This window comes from Ambystoma mexicanum, chromosome 2p (assembly GCF_040938575.1).
Source record: "Ambystoma mexicanum isolate Mex_15411 chromosome 2p, UKY_AmexF1_1, whole genome shotgun sequence".
Lineage (NCBI taxonomy): Eukaryota > Metazoa > Chordata > Amphibia > Caudata > Ambystomatidae > Ambystoma > Ambystoma mexicanum.
This window is the reverse complement of record NC_090923.1, coordinates 822,844,144-822,867,021: the sequence shown is the minus strand read 5'-3', so window position 1 is coordinate 822,867,021 and position 22,878 is coordinate 822,844,144. Positions and strand designations below refer to the sequence as shown.

General features: G+C 44.2%; 1 long non-coding RNA gene across 1 annotated transcript in view; it reads right to left on the bottom strand.

Moving 5' to 3' along the window:
• Nucleotides 1-13,884, bottom strand: part of LOC138566831 (uncharacterized) — a 48,064-nt gene extending 34,180 nt beyond the window's left edge. Inside the window, exon 1 of the long non-coding RNA XR_011302036.1 lies at nt 13,774-13,884. This is a non-coding gene — a long non-coding RNA (uncharacterized lncRNA). The remainder of the gene's footprint in view (nt 1-13,773) is intronic.
• Between the last annotated feature and the right edge of the window lie 8,994 nt (nt 13,885-22,878).

Here is a 22,878-nt window from a genome sequence, read left to right as displayed (position 1 = left end):
TCGCTGCGGTATTGCCTATGGATCCCATCCGCCAGTTGAGGAACCAGAGAACAAACAATCACAAAATCCCAACACAGATCAGATAGCCCCCTCTATCAGACAGGACGAAACGGTTGGGTCATTGGCTCATGATGATAGAGTCACCAACACTTTCAACATCGAACAAGGCGGAGAGCCACTGGACGCTATTATAGCTATTCTTGACGAAGGAGAGAATCATATGGTGACGGATAACGAAGCAGTCACGATGGGGGCAAACCAAGAAACAGCTAATCCCTTTTCCTACATCCAGACTGGGGACAAAGTCGGGAACCCCAGTAAAGACACCACTGCAAAGCCAAAGAACTTTACACTTGGAATATTCTCGCAACAAAAATCAATTGTTAATCAAACTTCAAAGAAGGAAGGGAATAGACCAACTACTTCTTTGGTTTCTCAAATACCTCTGAAGCAGCTAAAGGTTGCCGTTAGGAAAAACGGTCTTGCAAAGAAAGCAGTGAAGAAAACAGCTACTCGAACTACTGATGAGAGTGAAAAGCGATCTAACTGTGCAAAGGAAAAAGAGCCAGTTCTTATGGTTTTGGAGCAGTCGGATGGGAGTATTGTGACTGTGGATGAGACAGGATCCGAAAATTACCCAACAAAATCGTCAAAGAGAAAGGTACACAGAGCGATCATGGACTCTCCCAAAAATGAACCACCACACAAGGTCTTTATGTACGAAATTCCTGACTCACCAATAGAAGTAACAGTGAAAAATCAAAGACCGCAAAAAGTTGACTCCACATCCACTTCGAGTTCAAGGCCTAACATCCAGAAAGAACAAAGATCAAATGAGAGATGTAGACACGTTACAAATATATGGAAGGAAAACAAAATCTGGTCTACTCCGGCTCACACTCGAGGTCAGGCGGATAAAGGAGAGCGGAAAAAGGCTCGTAAACTTAGCCACGATAACAAAAAAAAGACCTCAGACTCTTACCTCCAATACATTACTGAGGTGAACCAGAAAAAAAAAGGAGAAAGCACATTAGAACAAGACCAAGAACGGAAAAAAGCAGCAAAACAAATCCTAACCGCCTATATGTTAAGACTGAAAAACATCAACTCAAAGCAAGAGGATATAACTATGAACAGATCAAATATTTTAAAAATTTTGACCCAAATCACAAGTCTGAAGCAGATTGAAAATAAAGACCTGTGGATAGTAGAACCAAGCACCACCGGGAGAACTGATTATTCTTATATACACCTCTACTCGGAAAATACTAAACGATACATACTGAGAGAATCCGAAAATCTACTATCTATGGGATTTGAACTAACTGACCCCAAACAGGTTCACGTAAAAAAGGATTTATTTACACGAACTGAAAGAGACAAGAGAAATACAAAGGTCACCCCGCAAATGAGCACTAGATACATCAGCAAAATGCCTCACGCACAGCCTGGTTGGATGAATCGTAGTCCACCCAATCTAAGAACTGGAGTGGATAATCAAAAAGAGAGAAAAAGACCCGAGATAATTCCACAAAAAGACGCGCATCGGGAACAAAACACTCATCGAAACAAACGACCCCTACAATCTAACGGTAATAACCGGTCTCCCAACAATGATGGTAGACTAAGTTCAAATGAAGTGGAATCTTGGACATGGCACAGAGCTGAAGCTTCAAATCGAAAAAACCACTAGCAACGATTGAGGGGAATGAAGACTTCTATGTGCTTGGGAAAGCCAAAAGTACGGAAGACACAAACTCCATCGCCACATCCACTAAGACTTGGCAGTTGGAATACGAGAGGCTTTGCACATTTAACAAGAGAAACCGACGTTAATCTGGGAAATTTTGATGCACTCTGCCTCCAGGAGACCTGGTTAACTACTAAACCCCAACTAGATGGTTACGACATAGCATTCACGTGTGCTAGAAAAGGTGAATCGGGAAGACCATCAGCAGGCCTCATTACCGCCATCAAAGCAGGATCAGGCCTGGAAATTTTTAAAATACTAAAAACTCCTTACTGGATACAAGCCTTGCTTCTTACAAGAAAATCCTACACACTGAATCAAAAGGAAAGTTTGATTCTTTTGGTCAACGTCTACTGGAACCCTCAGGTAACAACCAACGAAGACTTCATCAATGAACTTCAAAATGCTTTTGAGGAAGCACAGACGATATGGAACGACCATAGTACCATTATAGGCGGGGATTTCAATGCCATATGTGAAGGAATTGGCAACCGTTCTACATCGCCAAACCTAAAGTCTCCCGCGCGGGAGAGAGGCATTTTTCTTGACAAGATCATGGCCGAACGAGATATGCACAACCTGCACTGGCAGCGAAATAAGGCAAATTTGGCAATTCCTTCATGGCAACGAGACGAACAAAAAGGAACGATAGACCATATATTCGTCTCGAGAGATATCTTGCCAGAGATCTGCTCCTTTACAATCAGGCCAACAACTTTTAGTGACCATAATCTCTTGGTGACAGAAGTTTGGGCCGCCAAACCCCAAACGACTCTGAAGAATCTGCCATTGGAGACAACAGAAAAAGGCAAGCGAGTCAAAATATCTGCAAAGGGCATACGGGAACTGGAAGCCCAATTTGTTGGCTCTCAAATTCCAAGATCAAAAGCGTCAAAAAGAAAAGAGTTTGACCTGGACTACACACCCCTACTAACCAGGTTTCTAATGGACCCAGTAAAAGCATTGGCGGAGAAGAAAGATCAATCTTATCCCCATGCTTATAATAAAGATCTGGTAGTGAAAAGGAAGGAACTCAGAAGACTTAAAAGATTAGCACAAAGAACTCCATCCTCAGAGAACAACGAAAAGTGGCTAAAATCGGCCCGGCACTACAGAAGCTGGCTTCAAAATCACCGTTACCAGCTGTACCTGAACGATTCTCAGCAAATGCTGTCAACCATCTGTGGCAAGAAGCCTAAAGAGTTCTGGAACTTGATCAAAGGAACACAAAAGAACACCAATGAGAGTATCCAGAACAACGTGGGTGAGGCGCGCTGGATCGACCATTTTTCAAAATTATTCGCACCCATTAATGCAGTGAACGTAACTGAAATTTCTAAGAGCGACCGTCACAAAAAGACAAGCCCATGGTCTATTCCTGATGATAAAGAGTCTATCTTAGACAAATTAAAGAAATTAAACAACTCGAGGGCTCCTGGACCCGACGGGATTAGTAATCTGGAACTGAAAAAAAATCCTGAGTGCTGGGCCAACATCATGAGTGAGCTCTTCGCTAATTGTAACAGAAAAAGAGCAATACCACCAACATGGCGAAAAGCCAACATTGTGCCCATCTACAAGAGAGGTGCGACCGACGACCCGAACCAATACAGGCCCATCGCCCTCTTGGACGTAATGGGGAAAGTTTTTGCGTCCCTGGCCCTAGATGCGTTCCAAGAGTGGACGCGTTCGTCAAAAGCAATGGACCCATTCCAGAATGGTTTCATTAGAAACTCTGGAACTTCAACGAACATCCTACTCATGAGTGTCCTAAAGGGAAAGGCTCTTCAAAGTGGCAATCCAATCTATATCGTTTTTATCGACCTGGTACAAGCGTTTGACCAGGTAGATAGGGAGCGCCTATGGGTGAAATTGGAATCTAAAGGCTGTCCGGAGTCAATCCTAAACCCAATCAAGGCTCTACATCAAGGGACATCAATCCGAGTCCGTTTGAGTGCAGATGGTCGACTCTCGGAAGAAATTGAAACAGCACGAGGAGTCAAGCAGGGCTGTCCTTTGGCCCCATCGCTGTACAACTCTTATATCGCCGATTACGAAGATTCCACCCTCACGATCAGACATCTTCCCCCGACAATGGGAGGGGAGAAGATAGATCGTCTACTGTACGCGGATTATATCATCCTGATGGATTTAACTCCTATAGGCCTCCAACGACAATTGGACAATATGGTAGCATATATGTCGGAAAATAACTTACGCCTAAATACTGCAAAGACTAAAGTGCTCATCCTGGGCAGATCCTCAAAGCGGAATTCCAAGTTTACCTGGCATTGTGACGGAAGGAAGCTGGAAAGAGTGGAAGCCTTTAAATACCTTGGGATCACAATCAGTAACGATAAAGAGGAAAAAACTATGTTTGAAACACTCTGGGCAAAGCTAAAAAATCTCACAGCCCAAGCCAAGGCCGTGGACAAGAAACACGGCCGTTTTTCGATTGTACCTATCGTGAGATTTTACAAAGCCAAGGTTGTTCCGGCCCTAATCTATGGGATGGACGCAATGCTGCTAGCTCCGAACACCATCTGGGAGAAATTGGAAGCTTTCTTTTGGCGAAGGGTCCTTGGTTTAGCCCAATCCACTCCAATTGCACTAATAAGACGAGAGCTATGTACTTCCTCACTGTTGGCAATAAAATTGAGAGCCACCCTGATGTTATACCGTAAGGTAATAAATAATCCAGAAGCCAGAGTACTGGACCTCATACGGAAAGAACTTTCTGAGGGAAATAATCGGACGCTTGTAAACTGGGAACAATTCAACCGGAAAATGTTGGAAGAATTGGATCTTCCTGTTGAGACACTCATACACAATCCAAATCGAGTGTCGCAAAAACTTTTAGAAGCAGACTGGATTCACACTCAAGAAGTGGCTTGGTCGTATTCCATCACAGCAAAATTACCAACTGCTCCAATGAAGCTAAATGCTACGCGTGGCTACCTACTGAGGTTTCCAGACAAGAACCTAAGTCGTCTGTTTCTAAGATTCAAGCTGAACCAAATAAAAACCAACGAAATTTTGGCAATTCGCAACCAAGTACCATCGAGTTCCTGCCGCTTCTGTCAACCTATAAATGCCATAGAAAGCACAAAACACCTGCTAATGGAATGTTCCGGGCTCAAAACAAAAAGAGACAAATACCTTGCAGCCCCATTGGAAAACCACCTCACCCTCGACGAGGAAAACCTCTGGACACTCCTGACGAACGGGAACAATATCAGATGTGTTATAGGAGTAACACTCTTCCTTAAATCCTTGAAGCTCGAGCAGGAGGAATTTCCTCAAGCCTAAGCTTATTAAAAGGAATCCGGACGTTTGATGTATGAAGACTACTCATGCCATATTTTTGTAAAAATGGTAACACAATTAAAACAAAAAAAAAAACAAAAAAAAAAAAAAAGTATATTAAAAGTTAGTATCTGTCAACAGATGATGAAGATGGGGAATCAAAATAGCAACCTTGTCCTCCCTCAGGAGGAGAGACGCTTGTATTTTTCCAGAACTAAATGCTGTAGATTAACCTATAGAGGTATCATGTATTTATGTATTGTATTCATCATTGTTTTACTGTCACTGACAATTTGAACTGCATTTTTATTGGTGCACAAAGTGTTCAAATTCCAATGCACCCACCTAATGATGCACGCATGAAACTTACAAAGGCACCTAGACCTTACATAGTCATTCCAGTCCCTAGAAGGTCTGATAGCAGAATGAGTGAACTTGAGATGGATGTGATTAGCAATGACACACACACATTTATGGTAACAAGCAAATTGAAAAGCCGGAGACCGGGTCGGCAGAGTAAGAATGAAGAAAGGTTACTGACAACCACACACATGCAAACGATGAACGCACACACACCAGGTCTAGTGTCAACAACTACAGAACCACAGGCCAAAGAAGAGGGGAAGATTGGACTGCCAACAATGAGAATCTCTACTATCAGCGAAGTTAAGAGCCACATGAAGGAAGCTGAGCTCTTGAAGAGACAAAAGGAGTTGGAGAGGAAACCAACGGAAACAAAATTGATCAACACCCGTGATACAGCATTGATGGAGATAAAGGCAAGCCCAGAGAAAATCTCACAGGCATAGATGATAGCAGAATCAATATGGTTGTTTATAACCAGAGCCAAGAAAATACAAGAGGACAAAGAAAGAATTGCCACACTTTCCTCTACTCAACTGGCACAGATGAAGATGCCTGCACCATGGATCAGGATACCTGAGAATCCTCCAGCAAGAAGAAGCCATACGGATGCATTAAAGGATGTAGTTATAGGAAACTACATGACGACATTAAGAATCAAGAGAAGCATACAAGGAGATGACAGTGAACTAAACAATTACTTGGACAGCACAGCACATTTGAGAAACAACATCTGGTACCAACACATGAAATAAGTTCGAGGACGGAGTTCAGGGGGGGAATGCTTTGTTTGTGCACTCCTACCTTACAGCATGGGGAAGTTAAAGATCTTTGTAGCTGTAGAAATGGATGTCCAGGCAGCACACTGTTGATCACACGTACCAATGTGCAAGACCAGAGGCCAGTTCATGGGAAGTGATGCCTCACTGAAATGGGCAACTGAAGCCACTGATCCAAACGAAGATGATTATGTCCAGCACATAAAGACAAGAAACAATGGAAAGACAAAACACATTGTGATCAGAAATGAGAAGCCTGGAGTTAAAGGGGCAGAAAACAGAAGAGACGTGAACCAGAAGCTAAATGTCCAAGGAAGAACTCCAGAAGAAGCTCGAAGTTGGAAGAACAGAGGCCAAATGCAGATTTGGGGAACAGTACTTTCACCAGACGAATGGGAGAAAGGAGCAGTGATTTGCAGAGCATGGATGGTCATTGAAGTCTGCAAAGAAGTAATTGAAAATGCACAAAGGATATGCAAGCCATTAAGGCCAAAACTTGCAAAACTGCTAACATGGGTCGAAGACAGAGGAGGACCCTTGCAGATAGTGCCAGTGGAGAATCCGAAACTCTGCTTCAGGAATAATGGCACTAGGAAGATGGGGAGAATCAGAACTGTGGACACGTTTTTGATGCTCCAGGAATGGTGCATGGAACTGCCGTGATTATGGATCATTATTGGGCATGTGGATCCAAAGCATATATCATACTGCCGAGAAACTGGGGAAGTATATGCACAATAGTGAATGTCCACGTTCCGGCATTGGTGATTCCGAAAAGTGACCAGAACATTGACAGTTTCCTGAAAGCAGATGCTCACCTGAGGAAGAAGAGATTTGTGGAACTGATGAATCGAATGAAGAGAGAGAATTACTTTTCTGCCAGATCTATAGAAGCTTTTGATGCTATCCCTTATGAACATAGTTTGTTCAGCCAGACCTGATCAGTGTTCACAACAATCTTCATGCCAACAATTCAGGTTGGAGCAAACACTAAATGGTTGCAGATATCCAGATGGGAATTACTGCAGACCATCAACACAACCATAAAAGGATTCAATGCAATCAAAGAAGAGTTAAGGGCGATTTGACTTATGACTCGCCAGAACAGATATGTCCTTGACATGATCACAGCCATGGATGGAGGTGTTTGTGCAAAAATCGGAGAATCATGTTGCACATTTATACCTTCTCATGATGAAGAAAATGGAACTCTAACAGAAGCCATAGGTATGCTGACAAAACTACAGAATCAAACGATTGATGAAACTGACAAAGTGGACGACGACAGCTGGTTTTGATCTCTATTTTCATGGGTTCCAAAATGGATGGCAGATGCATTCAAATTCCTAGGAGCCCTACTGGTGATGATATTGCTCGGATTTTGTGTTATCAAGATAATAATCTCTTAGTGTCAGAAAACTGCGAAAAAAGCCATAAGGATGAAGATCATGATTGATGTTGAACCAGGATGGAACCCCAAAGACCTGACTGATGAAGAAATAAGAGACTTTGTGAAGGCCAGCATTTATGCACCAGAAGGAACAAAGTTTCTATATCCCAGGAAACATAGGAATTATGTGGGAAGATGGATCTATTGCAGCCCAAAAGGACAGTGTCAACTAATGACGTGGAACAAAGATGAACACGTAAGAAGAGCAGGAAGTCTAAAAGGAGTTATGAAAATATGGACCCCAGAGACATTTCTTCAGACCATCATGTATAGACCCAGAAGATGAAGAGACAATGGACCCAGACGATGAAGTGAAATTGAATGCAGAGGATCTGAAGAAGAGGGATACAAAGGAAGAAATGAAAGTGGTCGATGAATCACCCAGAGGGGGGAGTGTAGAGGAGGTCCCAAGCATGACCCGCACTCCAATCGTCCATTTTGAAGTACCAGGTACGTTCACGCCGAAGTATGTGACGTATGATGAGCAAATAAACCAGCAGAGAGCCGCAGTGGGGCTCTGTCCAGTACCTATCAGAAGAACAGCATCTATTGAAGTCCTGACACCAAGGAAAACATGGACAGTAAGGTACCCATTGATAAAACCATATCAACAAATGAAACGAAATGAAGATCGTCTGAGTACAGTCCCCGAAAAAGCCAAAAAGGTCTTAATGGAAGACGAATAGTGACGTCACAAGAACCCGGACTGATTCACACATAGAAGATATGACGACCTGATAATGACATAAAGAGACGGAACACCATGGACAAGCGACATTGTGAACCTAAGATGAAAGGACGATGTCAAAGGTAAGAAGCTTATGCCATGAGCATGACAAAGATATTCAACCAGTTTACGCATGTACATATGCTTGGAACTGGAAGAAAGCTAAAAGAATTGTGTGGCTTGCTATGCTTAGTAGTAAGATAGATTGCGGCAAGCGACACCTACACATATCTACCTCAAAAGAAGCACGTTATATAATTATACTTCCAATATGCACAAGAAGCAGAATCAACCAAAGGTTACTAAAGGCCACACGAGGAGAGCTTCATATTTAACAAATCAAGAATGAAAGGCAGAAACGAAACTCAGCAGAGGCAAATCGTTTAAAAAAAGCCAAGGTCGTATCAGCTAAAATAGACAAACAGTAGGTACAATTAATGAAGCAAGGAACAGAATATACTGCTCAGAAAGGTCAAGATAAGAAACCGAAGGCAGGTGGTGGGCAAAACGAAAAATCAAATAGACGAATTACATGGAGAAGAAGGCGATTTCATGGTGTCTGAATCACGTGACCAGCTGAGCGAGAAGAAGTGAGACTTTCACACCTATGAATGGCAGTGGGCCAAGCGAAGATATCACACCTTTTCCAGACAGAGATACAGTCTGGAGGCCAACCACAGTGAAATAATTGACACATACCCACTAAAGTGATGATTGATTGTAACAATAATTGGAGGAAGGCCGGGGGAGCTGGTGGGCACCCTGCACCTGGCCGACCATTCTGCATGCTGCTAGGCAAAGTGCAAAAATATGAGTGGTGTTGGTGCCAACTCAATCATATTGGACCAAGTAATCTAGGATTTCTATAGTTAGTAGAATCAATGGGACGTCATACTTTTAGTGGCCTCTACAGTAGCCATTTTGAAGGAAGGGCTTAGATGCCCGACCTGACAGTGCTTACACAATCCCCTTACTCCGTCACGATATACAGATATAGTACCTATATTAAAGTTACCTTCCTAGGACCAATAGAATTGCATGCCAACTTTTAAGCGTTAAACGTCAGTGATGATGAGTTTTTAGTATAAATGTTGTGTTTCTTATGAAGGTTGTTGGAGTTGTGAAGCGAGAAGGAAGATCACGCATCTGCTGATATTCATGAAACTCCCTGTTTTTTGTACTTGTCATTAAACTGACTCCCTTTGCCAAACCGTTGTGTTGTCATTATTGATTTGATGCTTGAGTATTAATCTGCATCCCCATCCATCTCATGGGTGCTGCTATTCCATCTTAAAGTGCCACTGGACAACCCCCAGTCCTATGGGCCGGCTGGGGTCCTGGTGCACAACTCCATATTCACCCTTTCCCTAACAATAAAAACCAGATCCCTGGCAATTTCACGTTAATTGTGCATAATTGCAGGAGACAAAAATTGGTCACTGTGGTGCAGGGCTATGTGGCAGCTCAGGAATGGGTGCCAAACTCCAAGCAGGATATTCAAATAAACACAAGCAAACCTGCGCCTGCCATATATCCCAGCAAGATATTGGACTTGGGTGTTCCAAGCAGGTCGCAGGTTTGAATCCCCAGTAGGGAGCGCACAACAGTGCTCTGGGTTACCAAAAATAAGGGAACGATGGCAGACTCTCACCAAAAATTGAGGAATGTTGCACCCTTTCCGTCCTGTCCACTTCCACTTCGAAATCTGAGAGGGTGGGACACTGGCCTTTCTCACCATGTTTCCAGCCACCCGATTGGCTGAGCGCCCTTCCCCAAACACTAAGACTAGTAAACCACGGCACTGCATATGTGTTTATGGAAAAGATAGAGGGAAAGACTTTCAGATGCAGAGACTTGGAACTCGCCCAATGCACATGACCCACAAATGAGTCTGGTGCAGGTCCTAGATGAGAACCTTACATTCTGCTTTTTATTTGATTTGTGTGTTTTCGTTATTGCACGTTTCGTCCTTTCATATGAGAGTCTGCACAGCCCCGCCCCTCCTTGTCTAATCTCTGTGCCGCCTGCTTTATGACTTTTTATCAGTTGCATGTGCGTGTGTGTTCTTTGTGTGTTCTTTCAATGGCTTTGGTTTTGGCTTCTGGCTTGTGTACATGTGCATTTCTATTTAGGTTTGTGGCTTCCTTGCTGCTCTGTGATGTTATTTCTCGTACTCTTAAGTGGTTTCCTAACCTTGTGATTTCAGCTTGGTTGATGGAAGGAGTTGGAGGGGCTTAACAGGGGTCTGCTTTAATGCTTGCACGAATACTGTGTCACCCCCCCCCCCACCCCTCTCCCTTCACGTTTGAGGCCGATACAAGAAAATGAAATTTCAGGAAAGGCATAGGGTCAGGGAATTGAACAACAGCATGTGAGTAAATATCGAAACACCATGATCCGCACACATGACCTGCCCTCAGTGCCCTAGTCATCGCCCGCTGGGCATACTGCAGTCCCTCGAAAATGCATCTAATGCACTGCTGCCCAGATAGGCTGCCAAGAAGGTGCAATCCAAAAAACACCACCATTTTAGTGTATAGATTAAAGAGGAGGGCATTAAAGGCCGGGCACTAATCATGTGCATGAAAGACCTGAGTGCTTAAGCAAACCAAGTGGAATAACCGATATACCAGAGTGGTATTTTTTATTCCTGGTATATTTAAGGTATGTTACACCCTTTCATTACTATTTTTGAGTGAAGCTATTTCAGAAGTAATTATAGTAGTTTTAACCCGTTCAGAAGAGTTTAGGGTCTCTTTCAGAAGATTATGGCACAGACGGAACAATATTAAAGCTGAATCGCATCAATGGCTTCCTCCTCATTGCATCTATTCTTCCTTTCGTCCATAGTCTGTAAGCATCTGTACAGTGGCGCTGTCCTTCAGGGCCTCGCCCTCGGGCCCATCATTTTTTTTTGTAATCTGCCGCTCCCCCAGGTCATTCCTTTTAGTCTTGCGCGTCCCCTGACCTGTCACCTGTCCCACAATCTGCACACACACACACAAATCCACTTTGCTGCTTCCTGCACTGGGCTGTCCCTCTTGCTTGTCCCTCTTACTGTTGCCATGAAAATAGAAAAGGGACTTACTCTAATTTCTATTTTTATGCAGGCGGCCATATATTTTTTATTTTTCTAAGGGAAATTGAGCACACGCTAGGAGGCTGTTTTCTTTAAAGTAATACAAAATGCAATCAGCACCCTCCAGAGGGAGCCCCTAAGGGCAACGAGCAATACCTCTGCATTCGGGTGATGATAGGGCTGGAAACGCTGAGCCCTCACCAAGCCCCTCATGAAAGCTGGCAGGCAGTTCGGCCAGGGGTGTTGCTAGGTCTGGAAAAGATCTGGGGCTACGCTAATGACTGGACTGACGGGACTCAAGGCTAGCTAGCCTTTTGGTTGTAGCCCCTGAGGTTCTATCCGGGGCTACAACCAAAAGATCTGGGGCTATAGCCCCTCAAGCCCCCTCCCCCAGCAACGCCTCTGGTTCCGGCCCAGTCTGTCCATACAGGTGGGGGTTATCACCTTAGTCTCTCATTTCTCTACCAACTTCCCCCCTTCTGTTCTCCTCAATGCCTTTCATCTCTTCTTCTGTTTTTATGTTCTGAGCCATCTCATCTTCTGAAACTTTAAGGGGTGCTTACTTTTCACTCTGGGATCATTTCCTAAACCCCCAGGATCAGCAAAAGGTTGGGGTAAAGGTAGCGTTAATGATTGCTTTCATCTATACAGACACTCTTAAGAATCCAGGGGATTCGCCCTGATTTGACCAATGAAGTTTGGGAGCACGGTGGTCATGTCTGCCCGCTTTCCCACTCCGCCTGGCAAATCTAACATGCTGACAGAATGAGATTTCATGCTGGCAGTAAAGCAAAGGATTCCAATGAAACCCACCTGTTTTCCAGCCTGGTAAGGCATTTACGGTGGATTGAACTGCAATCCGTGGTCGGAGTGGGCGGCAGCGGAGAGGTACCCCTCTACTTTTTTTCTTTACGTTTAACTGTTCCTATACTTTTATCTTTAAAAAAAGCCATTCCGGAATGGTTTAGTTTTAAAATAAGTGTAGCGAGAAGATGAAACTTGCACTTCAGTGCACTGCACTGAACATTCCCTTAAACAGTAGATGTGCTGTTTGCGGGTTTGTATTGCGTGTGGGAGGGGGCGTGGCGATGGGGTTTGTGGGGAGCGGAGACAGGTAAGCAGGCAGCATAATTTCACTACTTTTTGCGTACACTTCGACCACTGTTTAGACTTCATTGTAAATGCCTGCTGTGTGCATTAATTGCAGCAGGTGTTCGCAATTATTTGTATGCGGAAGTGTAAAAGAGCTGTAAAAGAGAGCTGTAAAAGAGATTTGTATATATAAGTAACTAACATGCATCCACGTAAAAAACGTAGCATTTCCCTCCTGCCTAAGTCCCTTCCTGCGCCTCCAGCCTCCTGCGCCGCTTTCTCTCCCTCTTACTTTACTCTCCTTCCTCGCAGACTGTGGTCTGCTTTGCCCACGCGGTGGCGCTGCTCTCCACTGACATGGATCGGTAGTTTGAAACTACTACAGTGGTGAATCCGCGCAGAACAAAAGCAAAGTCACTTAACACGAGAGAACTTCCGAACACAAACGATGAAAATTGCAGGGAGGGGACCCTTTGGACGTGTGTGAAAACGCTCATGGCTGTGGGAGTGAAATTTACGGAAGTGACCGCACCCCTCCCCTCCCCCTGCCTCTGGCTCACAGCAGGCTTTCCATGCAGCTGAAATCCTTATTTGTGTTCTCCCAAGTGGTTCGTTTCAAAGCCTGATTTAAAGAGTTGGACATTCAATATGCTGTGGAAACTTGTCAGGACGAGGGAATATGTAGTGAAAAACTAGGAATGCCCCCTGCCCCGCCTCCAATCGCGACGTCTGGTCACCATATCGGAACACCTGGGAATCCTGTGGTTTATTCTGACACATTTCACAAAAACGTCATCGCTACACTAGCTGCTGAGTCATCACCCTTTCACCAACACCCACCTCAATCACCCTCAATAGCACTGACTCCCCCTTCAACAAATCACCTACCGCTCAGTTCGTTAAAGTTTCCCGCCTCTGGAGGTTTTTTTTGCCAACTGTACAGCAGTGCCGAGCATGCGTTTGTAAAGGTACACGTCTAGCTGTGTGTAGCTCATTAGGCGGTCTCGTAGCCGGTTTCTAAGCGCGCCTCACAGTTTTTGCAATTCCGAACGCAGCCACGTGTAGATGTATCTGACCCGGGATCGCATAATGGCGTCAAGTATTAGAACCCAGGGCATCCTAACCAATAGACCACGTGCGCCCAATAATGATGCTTCCCACTGGAGCTCCACATTAGTACATCTGGGCCCCTAAGCAGTAACATCCCTTGAATCCCTGCCATCTTACCCTCCCAGTCAGCATGGCGGCCCGGCCCGCCACGGCTTCGCCTCGAGGCCGCTGTGCAATCTCCCGGCTATGAACGCTTCTCATGAGTCAGCAAGCCCCCAGTGATCGCCAGACCAGCATGTGGGCCTGTGTCAGGGAGTCTGTGACTCTTTAAACTCAAGAAGCTCGCTCGGTCCGCGGCCTGGCTCCGGGCTCAGGAATGGTGTGGGTTGAGGTTGGTCTGAGTAGACAGCGCACTGAAGGATATCACATCTCTAGGCGTATATGGCTTATAGTTGTGACCACAGTGCACCAGAGGAAGGCTGGGCTATTTGCTTGTTTCATGCTTGCTGCTCAACTGATTCCTGCTCCCCTCCGTTCCCCACACCCCTCGGGCATCCCTTCCCTTATTGCAAATGTTCCTATTTGCTTCGGCTGCTCATATTTTCATGGTCTTCGGCACAGAGGCGTAGCCAGGATTCTCTAACAAGTGGGGCCTGAAGCTAACGTAGTTGGGCCCACCGCAGGTACATTAACACCTGTAAATGCCCACACAGTGCTGCAGAACATGAATGTACAGATTTTGGGTAGGCTTTGCCCACCCAGGCCCTACCCTGTATATGCCTCTGCTTCTGCACACGGGTATCTGGGAAGGCAGTGGGCATCCGTGTATAATCATTTTCCCAGTGGATGGAGGTCCTTGGGCAAGATTGCTTTCTAGGGGCACAATGTCGCCCTTTTCGCCCATCCTCCTGGGCATTGTCCTTAGCACCCGGAGAGGATGTAATATTCACCCACCATCTACCTCCTTATAATTTCTCGGCTCCAGATAAGAATTTGAATATTTCACTCCCTCATTTTTCAATCTGGGATCCAAATGAGTTTTTAGTGAGTGAAAGAGTAATTTCCATTTCCCTTGGCGGCACCTTTTAGGCGAGTAAAAACAGACTTTAGCTCTAAAATATCACTCCTTTTTTGCACCTACTAATTAATGCATTTAGACGATGCATTTTTATTTTGAATCTTCTTTTCAGATCAGGCAGTAATAATGGGCAGAGCTTCTTCTTGTGGCACCTTCTTGTGGCACTGCTCTCTTGGTGCCACTGCTTCAAACATTTCTGTGGAGTTCATTGTGGGGATTTGGGTGTGGAAGCTGGAGAGTGTCTCCCATGTGTCTGTTATTTCCTATTTTTTGTTAGAAGTATTCTTTCTCCCATCTTTTTGGCGGTTTTGGCCTGTTTTAGGGAGCAAATGTGGCTAGTATGCTGCTTATCAAGGGCAATTAGCCCCACACAGAGGAGTTCTCTGGGGTTTGCTCAACCACTTCCGCAGGCATTGACTGGGCAAATTCTGGGGTCACGCCTCTGCATTCACTCCTCTGCATTCACTCCTCTGCATTCACTCACGGAGGATTCGTAAAGAGGATTGGCTGCAGGAACATTTTCAGGGGTCGTTCTCAAGGATCAGTGCATGCCTGCGGCAAAACCTTATTTCCTCCCCACCATGCACGGCGTCTGCATAATGGACAAAAAAATAAGCCATGGCCCTCATCTGAGCTCCTCAGCCACTCCTGAACACAGTGAGCACAGCTGGTATACTGCATGCTTTTTTACTTGTGAGGCTCAACACGGCCTCAGAAATTATTTTCCTGCGGGTCTGTGCCAGGTGTCAGGTAGTGCAGAATGCCACTGAGGAAGGATACAGCACAGTCATGACAGTCCTGCTGTGGGTAGCAGTGCCGCCATGATTGCTTTGTGTGTGGATGGATCTGCATGGTGTCGCCGAAACACCATATGCTGACCGTCGAAGGAGTAAGAATTGGGGGATGAGCATCAACAATGGGGACACACCTTTTGCACATTTTTGACCTGATCTCTACAACCCGAGAATGAGGGTTTATAGCGCTCTGCTCATGGGAACATACTCAGTGATGGTCTTTCTGAGATGAACAGCTATTCCAATGGTCAGTGTGCTCTGTGATATGTTATGATAAGATATGATATGGCATTTATAAGGTGCCTGTACACAAGTGTTTCTATCCCTTCCAGTGGTTTATTCTGGACTAAAAGTGGTGGGAGTAAAAACAGCAACCCAAGCACTGTAATCTTTGCCCTTCGCAAGCTCCATGGTATATGTTTGGCAAATGGCACTTCATGATGCCACCTAGAGCATTCCACACTGGTGCTGGCAGTGGATGACTTACCTGCTGATCGCTGTTCTCTTCACCCCACGGTGCTGCTCTTGTCGCTGGGCTATGCTTACTGCTTAGAACATACTCGGCCGGGCTTCATTGAATGCTTCCAAAATGGTTGAGCATATCACCATTATCTGGACTCTCAGAATTAGGAATTTAGTGGCTGTAGTGCATTATTTGGGCGTAGTATCCATGCCCTATCCATGTTGCGCGTGCTTCATGCTGGTGCTGATGTGCAAGTGTTGTTTCATGGGTTTAGGTCTACTTCATTGAACATTTTGGAACTTTTCCAATTTGACCGAATTTCTTTTGGTCGTTTTTTTGGTCTAAAATGCAGGTGGACACCCCCTCCCCCGCAGACCCCCCCACCTTAACCTATTCCCCTACCCCACACCATATATATATATATATATATATATTTAATTTAATTTAATTTGACCGAAATCCCCCCAAAAAATGATTACAAAAATGTGGTCAAATTTAAAAGGTCATTTTTTTCCCATTCAAGTATGCTAATACCGTTTCATGAAGCGGCAAACGACTATTATTGAATTATTTTTTACATTCAGGTAAAGGAGCAGTTCACAGGGAACAATTATGAATTCTGGGCTCCTCCGAGTGCCACAATTTCCTTCCCAAGCATCGAAATATTACACTTTGCCCTATACAGCCACCATTGACATTACGAGTAAGAATTGTGAAAAGCTAATACTGGTATTTGTATTTTTATCTTATTTAATTTATCTAGCACTTTGGGCAAAGTGCTTAAGATCATGAAAAAGGTACAATAACAGAAAATGACAATAATAACAATGAAGTTAAAAGATGAGTGCAGTTAAAGAGACAGAAAGTGTTGCTTTAGATGTTGATGGAAACTGGAATGAGAAGAGACAGATCTAATAGGAAGAGGTAGCAGGTTCCAGTGCTTAGGAGCCAGAAGGGAGAAGGAACGGAAGCAAAACTGGGAACTAGGAGTTTAGCAACTGCAATAAGAACGTCAGATTGGGAAAAAAGAGAATGTGTTGGTCTGTAAAGAGAAGAAGAAGAGTGAGAAGATAGACAGAAACAAGCTAAACCATGGGTACACTTGAAAATCGGAAAAAGACAATGTAAAAGATGATGACTATCAAAGGGAAGGCAAGAAAGGGAAGCAAACAAGGAATTGCCAGGATCAGGGGGAGAAAGAGAAAAGGGATCACAATTAGAAGAACTGTAGAGCGAGTGAAGAGGAGTCCTTTGGGCAGGGAGCACTAAGCCGGGGCTCTGAGCAGGGATCTTCTTTTCATGGTGTGGGAGGAAATGACAGCAAGAGGCAGGAGCAGGTAGTGGGGACAGTTGACCTGATGCTGACAAGGGACACGAAACAGAGTTGCGAGAGACGGAGAAGGGCGTCCGTCCCTGCATGCATATAAGGAGCTCTGGGTAGTGGCAGCCGGGAAAAGGGTGATAGCAGTATGGCAAGGATGGTAGGAGTTCACTGGAGAGAAAGGGTCATGTCTGAGTGGCAATCAGTTCACTCAGAACGTGAGTTTGGCTCTGTAGTTTTGCCCTGCTTTCTGATTTATGTGATTGGCAAACACATCGTATCAGGTTGCTAAATTGTAAGTGCTACTCTGTACATTAATGGAATGGCTTAGGTTCTAGGGGCTGCTCTCTTTTCCCTCAAGCTAATGGGAGAATGAGACATTCCAATAACAATATCTATGTAAAAAGTATCTGATAACTTTGAAATGGCAGGTATGCAGAATAGCTGACTGCAGAGTTGGCCATAGTAAGAAAGCCATCCAATCCTGTTCTTTCCCTTTGAATTCTTGGACTTGTAGTTTTCTTTTCTTTCCAATTTAAAAAGAAGGAAAATGACAAACACCAAACAAGACTGGGTGGCCTTCCCATGCATGGCCGGGAGGGGGTAAGGGGTGGAGTGGGAGCTCTGCACATGTCAAATGGAAGTACTGCTAACAAACAAAAGCCACACCTCATTTGTCTGAAGGCATCTCATAGCATGAGCTCATGGGCTGTTGTTACTGCTTCACATTGGCGGACATTGCCATGGACTTTGTTGATACCAAGCGGTGTTCCCCAGGGTTCAGCCCTTCCCCCACTGCTTTTAAATATTTATGTCAAGCCGCTAGATGACCTTCTTGCCGATTTGGAAGTCGGCTTTCATATCATGCCAATGACAGATGTTTTTCAAACTCACCGGCAATTTCACTGAAGACAATTACATGTTCTCTAAGTCTCTTGCTCAGGTTAAGGTCTGCAAGGTCTGCATGTGTGACAATTGGCTCCGCCTAAACACCACCAGGACCGAACTTCTTCTGGTTCATCCTCATTCCACTCCCCAGCCGTTATCCCCGTTGCCTTCTTCGTCCAACTTTGACCCCCACTTTCTTCCTGTACTCAACAAGGTGAGGTCATTAGGCTTTTATCTAGAATCTTCCTTAGACTGTTCCTTCCAAATCCATCAGATTGGTAGCTCCACCTCCCATTATTTAAAATTGTTCATGCAGATTTGTCCTTTTCTTTCTCGGGACCACTTATCGCATGCATCGTCATCTGCTCTAAGTTAGACCATTGCAAAGCACTTTACGCTGGCCTCCCTAGATCTCTCTATCCTAAACTAGATATCCTACAAAACAAGCATTGTTCTCAAACTTCCTTCCCGGGTCCGCTTCACTCCTACCCTCCGGCAACTACTCTGGCTGCAGATTTCTTTCAAATCTTTGACCTTGTTTCACAAGTGTGTGAGTGGAAAAGCTTCAAGATATTTGGCGAACAGATTGCCTTGTGGTTCCACCAATCGACCACATCGTGCCTCCACTTAAATGCTGCTTATTCCACCTAGTATCAGCTAAATTCAAAGCAGACGCTTTTCGGTTTATGGATCAAGGCTCTGGAGCAAAATACCGGTGGCACTCAGAATGGAACGGAACCTTTGTAAATTCCAGGACGCCCTGATAACCCACCTCTTTTCTCAACACTTGATAGACTAACTCTGTAGCCACACTGTGTCATGGTTCTCCTACAGCGCCCTCTTGGCTTCGGGTTTGGACGCTCTGTAAATTACCAATAACATAACATGTTTCATTTTTTATCACTGCTAATGACTTTTTTCTTAGTTAACGAAAGTGTTGCACACCCAATCAAGCCAGCGAGCCCGATTCTGCCGTGGATGCAAACATAGAAAAGTGTTATTCCATAGAGGAGCAACACTTTTCCTAAAAGCACCATATTATGTTAAAGAAAGAATGTGGTGGTCTGGCATCAAAGCCTTGGCATTTGCATGTGCCTGAGCCTGATAGCGGCACTGGTGCCCATCGGGAACGCAGGGCAGCCACTGTAAGGGGATTCTCCTGGCTAGGCCCTCATTTTGCATGTCAGAAAAGGAATTAAAATATGGCACCTGTCAGGTGCTGTTAACATGTACTACACGTTATTGCTTCATGATTAGGGCATTTCCCAGACTGCTGCACCACTTTTCTAATTTACTGAAAGCTGAAAGACATTTTTGTAAATCAGAAAAGTGGCAGACTTTTAAGGAATACTTGCAGTGATACTGGTGCTCACACTGCCCCCACATGGATAGATTGCAGTAGCGTTTGCTGCTGGGAAGCATGACAGCTCCCCTCAGGTTATAGATGGAATGTTGAGAATTGCAGGTAAAATATTAAAACTGAAAGTATACTGGAAAAAAAGAGTAATAATTTTACAATCTAAAGTAACACTGCTTGCACACTTTAGCAGTGTGGACGAACAGCAGGATATGGATACATTATACATCTGACAATGTTATTATATGAGAAACAACAGAATGTGATGGTCACGTGCTGAACGCTGTGTAGAACAGATAATATGTCAAAACAATGACATACCTCAGCATGTAGAATTATTCTATTTAATCAGGGAAATCTGTTGGCCACATGGACATTTGATTGCATAGATTACATTAGGAGTGTTGCATGTGGCACAATCTCCCAATGTAATCTTTTGCCCTGAGAATGAATGCTGTATTGTGTTACCTCTTATGAACTTATTGCAATTTCTGCAATTGAGGCAGAGAAAAGAACCTGTGTTATTTATTTATGTTTACATTTGTATAGCGCACCAAACCCTTAGGCATCAAGGCGCTGTAACATACATGTTACTCTCGTAGCAAAAGGCTACAGTTGCATACATGTCACTCTCAGTGCTTAAATTACGGTTACATGCATGTTGCTTTCATTGCTTAAGGTTGCATTACAGTTACAAGTTACTCTCTTTGCATATGGTTACGGTCGTGCCACTGAGTCAATTTCTACGTTATAGGAGGAACATCTCAGAACCCACTGAATATGAACGTCAGGTGACTACACTGGAAAATAAACTTACAGCAAGAGGATACGACTCTACATTGATCTCAGATGTATCAGGAAAGGTCCGGGAGATAAACAGGGACTCTCTACTAGTACCAAAACCAACAAAATCTCGAGAAACACTGGTATATGTTACCACCTACTCGGTCCAGAGTACAAGAATTAAGAAAGCCATTAAAAAAAACTGGCCCATGCTACAATTGGACCCACAATTACAACACCTTTTCCCTGACCCTCCAACGTTTGCCTATAGAAATAGCAAATCTATACGAAAGACCCTAGTGAAAGCTGAGATCCCAGTTGGGGGTCCGTCTACCCAACACAAAGGTACTACTCCATCCTACAATTGTCAACACTGTGGTAACATCATAAAGGGCAATTACATTACACACCCCCATTCGGGCAAACATTTACAATTAAAACACTCCTGCACCTGTGATGCTCAAAATGTGATATATGCACTGAAATGTCCATGTGGACTCTATTATGTAGGAATGACTACTCGGAAAGCGAAAACAAGATGGACTGAGCATAAGTCTAATATTCGCAACAAGAGTCCCAAATCACCTGTTTCATTGCATTTCACAGAGGCACGCCACACTGTGGCGCAGTTAAAATGTGTTATTTTAGAACAAGTGACATCAGGTAGCAGGGGGGGAGATGTACAACGGAAATTAGCACAACGTGAAATCCTATGGATTGATCTTCTAGACTCATTGCACCCCCGGGGGATGAATGTTGAATTTGATTTAATGTGCTTTGTATAAATTAACCTGAATTGCCATAATGTCCGCCCAGCAGCAAGGGTAACTGGCATATGATTGTTTCATGGACTACAATGCTTCACCCCAAGCTGTAAATAGGGTTGTCCCATACCAATGTGACCCCGAGCTCATATTTCCATTTTTTCTACCCTTTATTAGGTTTTTGTTCTCAAATATTTAGAGCCTGTGTCCTTAACATCTAGAATGTGTGAGAATACATATTCCCCTCTATGTCCACTCGATTTGTTACCATGGGCTTGTCGATACATTTACTCTATGACTTTGTCACTTGTTGATTAGCAGATTAGGAATGGTGTTTTTCTTTTGAGGGTGTTAAACACATAGCTATATTGACTTGACTCGCCAGTTCAATACCTCCTTTCAGTACAGAGATACGGCCACCTGAGATACCCCCCCATAGAATTGTCATTTATATTGATGCGAGATGGGGGCACCCCGCGAATCCTCCTGGTTTCGCGGTGGTGCCCCCACTCGCATCCTGGAGTAAGCAATGTCTGCTTGAGTGCTTTCTTTTACATATGTAATATAGAGACCCCGCTACATGGGTTACATTAATTCTAAGGAGCTCTCACCTATTCCTCTATGGAGCTCCTCTCTCCGAACAACGGTGACATCTCCTGATGCCCACACCAATATGGCGGATTCCCCGGCTGGCCCAGCGCGCATGCGCGTGGTTACCGGGACTACAACAAATGCCTACCGCAGTTGAGCCGCTGTGCTTACAGCGGTCGGCTCACTCGGTGTTCGTCTGCAGCCTTGGTAAGTCTTTAGACTCCTTTTGGACGGCGCACCTGCGCATGTACTTTATTTGCACCCGCCTCTCTGCATTTGGCGTGATGCATTGAACTTCATATATCTCATAGCGAGATACTAGGCTTGCGCTCCTATTTACATTGAATATCTGCTTCTATCCCCTCGGCGGATAGTTTAGCTATAGCTCGTAGAGAAAACTTTTTTATGACCTTTTAGATGATTCATGACTGTTTGGTCTGATCATTACCCTGTTACTATTCCTTATAGGGTGTCCCGGCCGTATTCTGTCACTTCCCGGCCTCCGGCGCATTGCAGCTGTTGACTGGGTAAGTGGGTTGTCCTGGCATATCATTGAATATCTGAGTGGGAGCGACTTGCTCTTGTATGTTAGATATTGACTCTAGTCATATTTATGTTTCCCACATAATAGGTCCGAATTGGAACTTTATCAGCCTCAGATTGAGGTTAGTACCCATTACCTCTCTACTTATTTCGGTTCAAAATTACATTAGTTAACCTCACTGATTAGCTTAAATGGTGATGTTTATCCTTTTGAATTCCCCGCAGGAAAGGCTTTTAGAACGCATTTAGCAATCACTACCCTACTACATACAGGAACAGTGAAGTCCCCACCCTGAAGATGGATCATTTGATCCGAAACGCCTTGGTTACCTATGTCACCCACTAAAAGGGGCTTCCCTGAATGGAGCTACTTCACAGTACAAAATCCCAAGAGGGAACTTATTGCTGTTTGTCAAGTTTATATCGCTGGTTTGCAATTGGTTAATGAAATGTATACATGTCCCTTTGAACATTTACAGGATGTAAATAGTTATGCTAGGCATTGGGCTACTTGCTTACTGCTTTTGTTGCTTTTATGTACCTTCACGAACCAGGATATACCCTGTTTGTAAATTGGAATAAGAATTCCTGGATGCTTTACCATTGTCTGTGAATAATTATTTTGTACATTGTTCTTTTGTTTACAAAAAACAGACCTGGAGAGGTCTACTAAAAAGTATTAAAAAGTATTAAAAAGTAC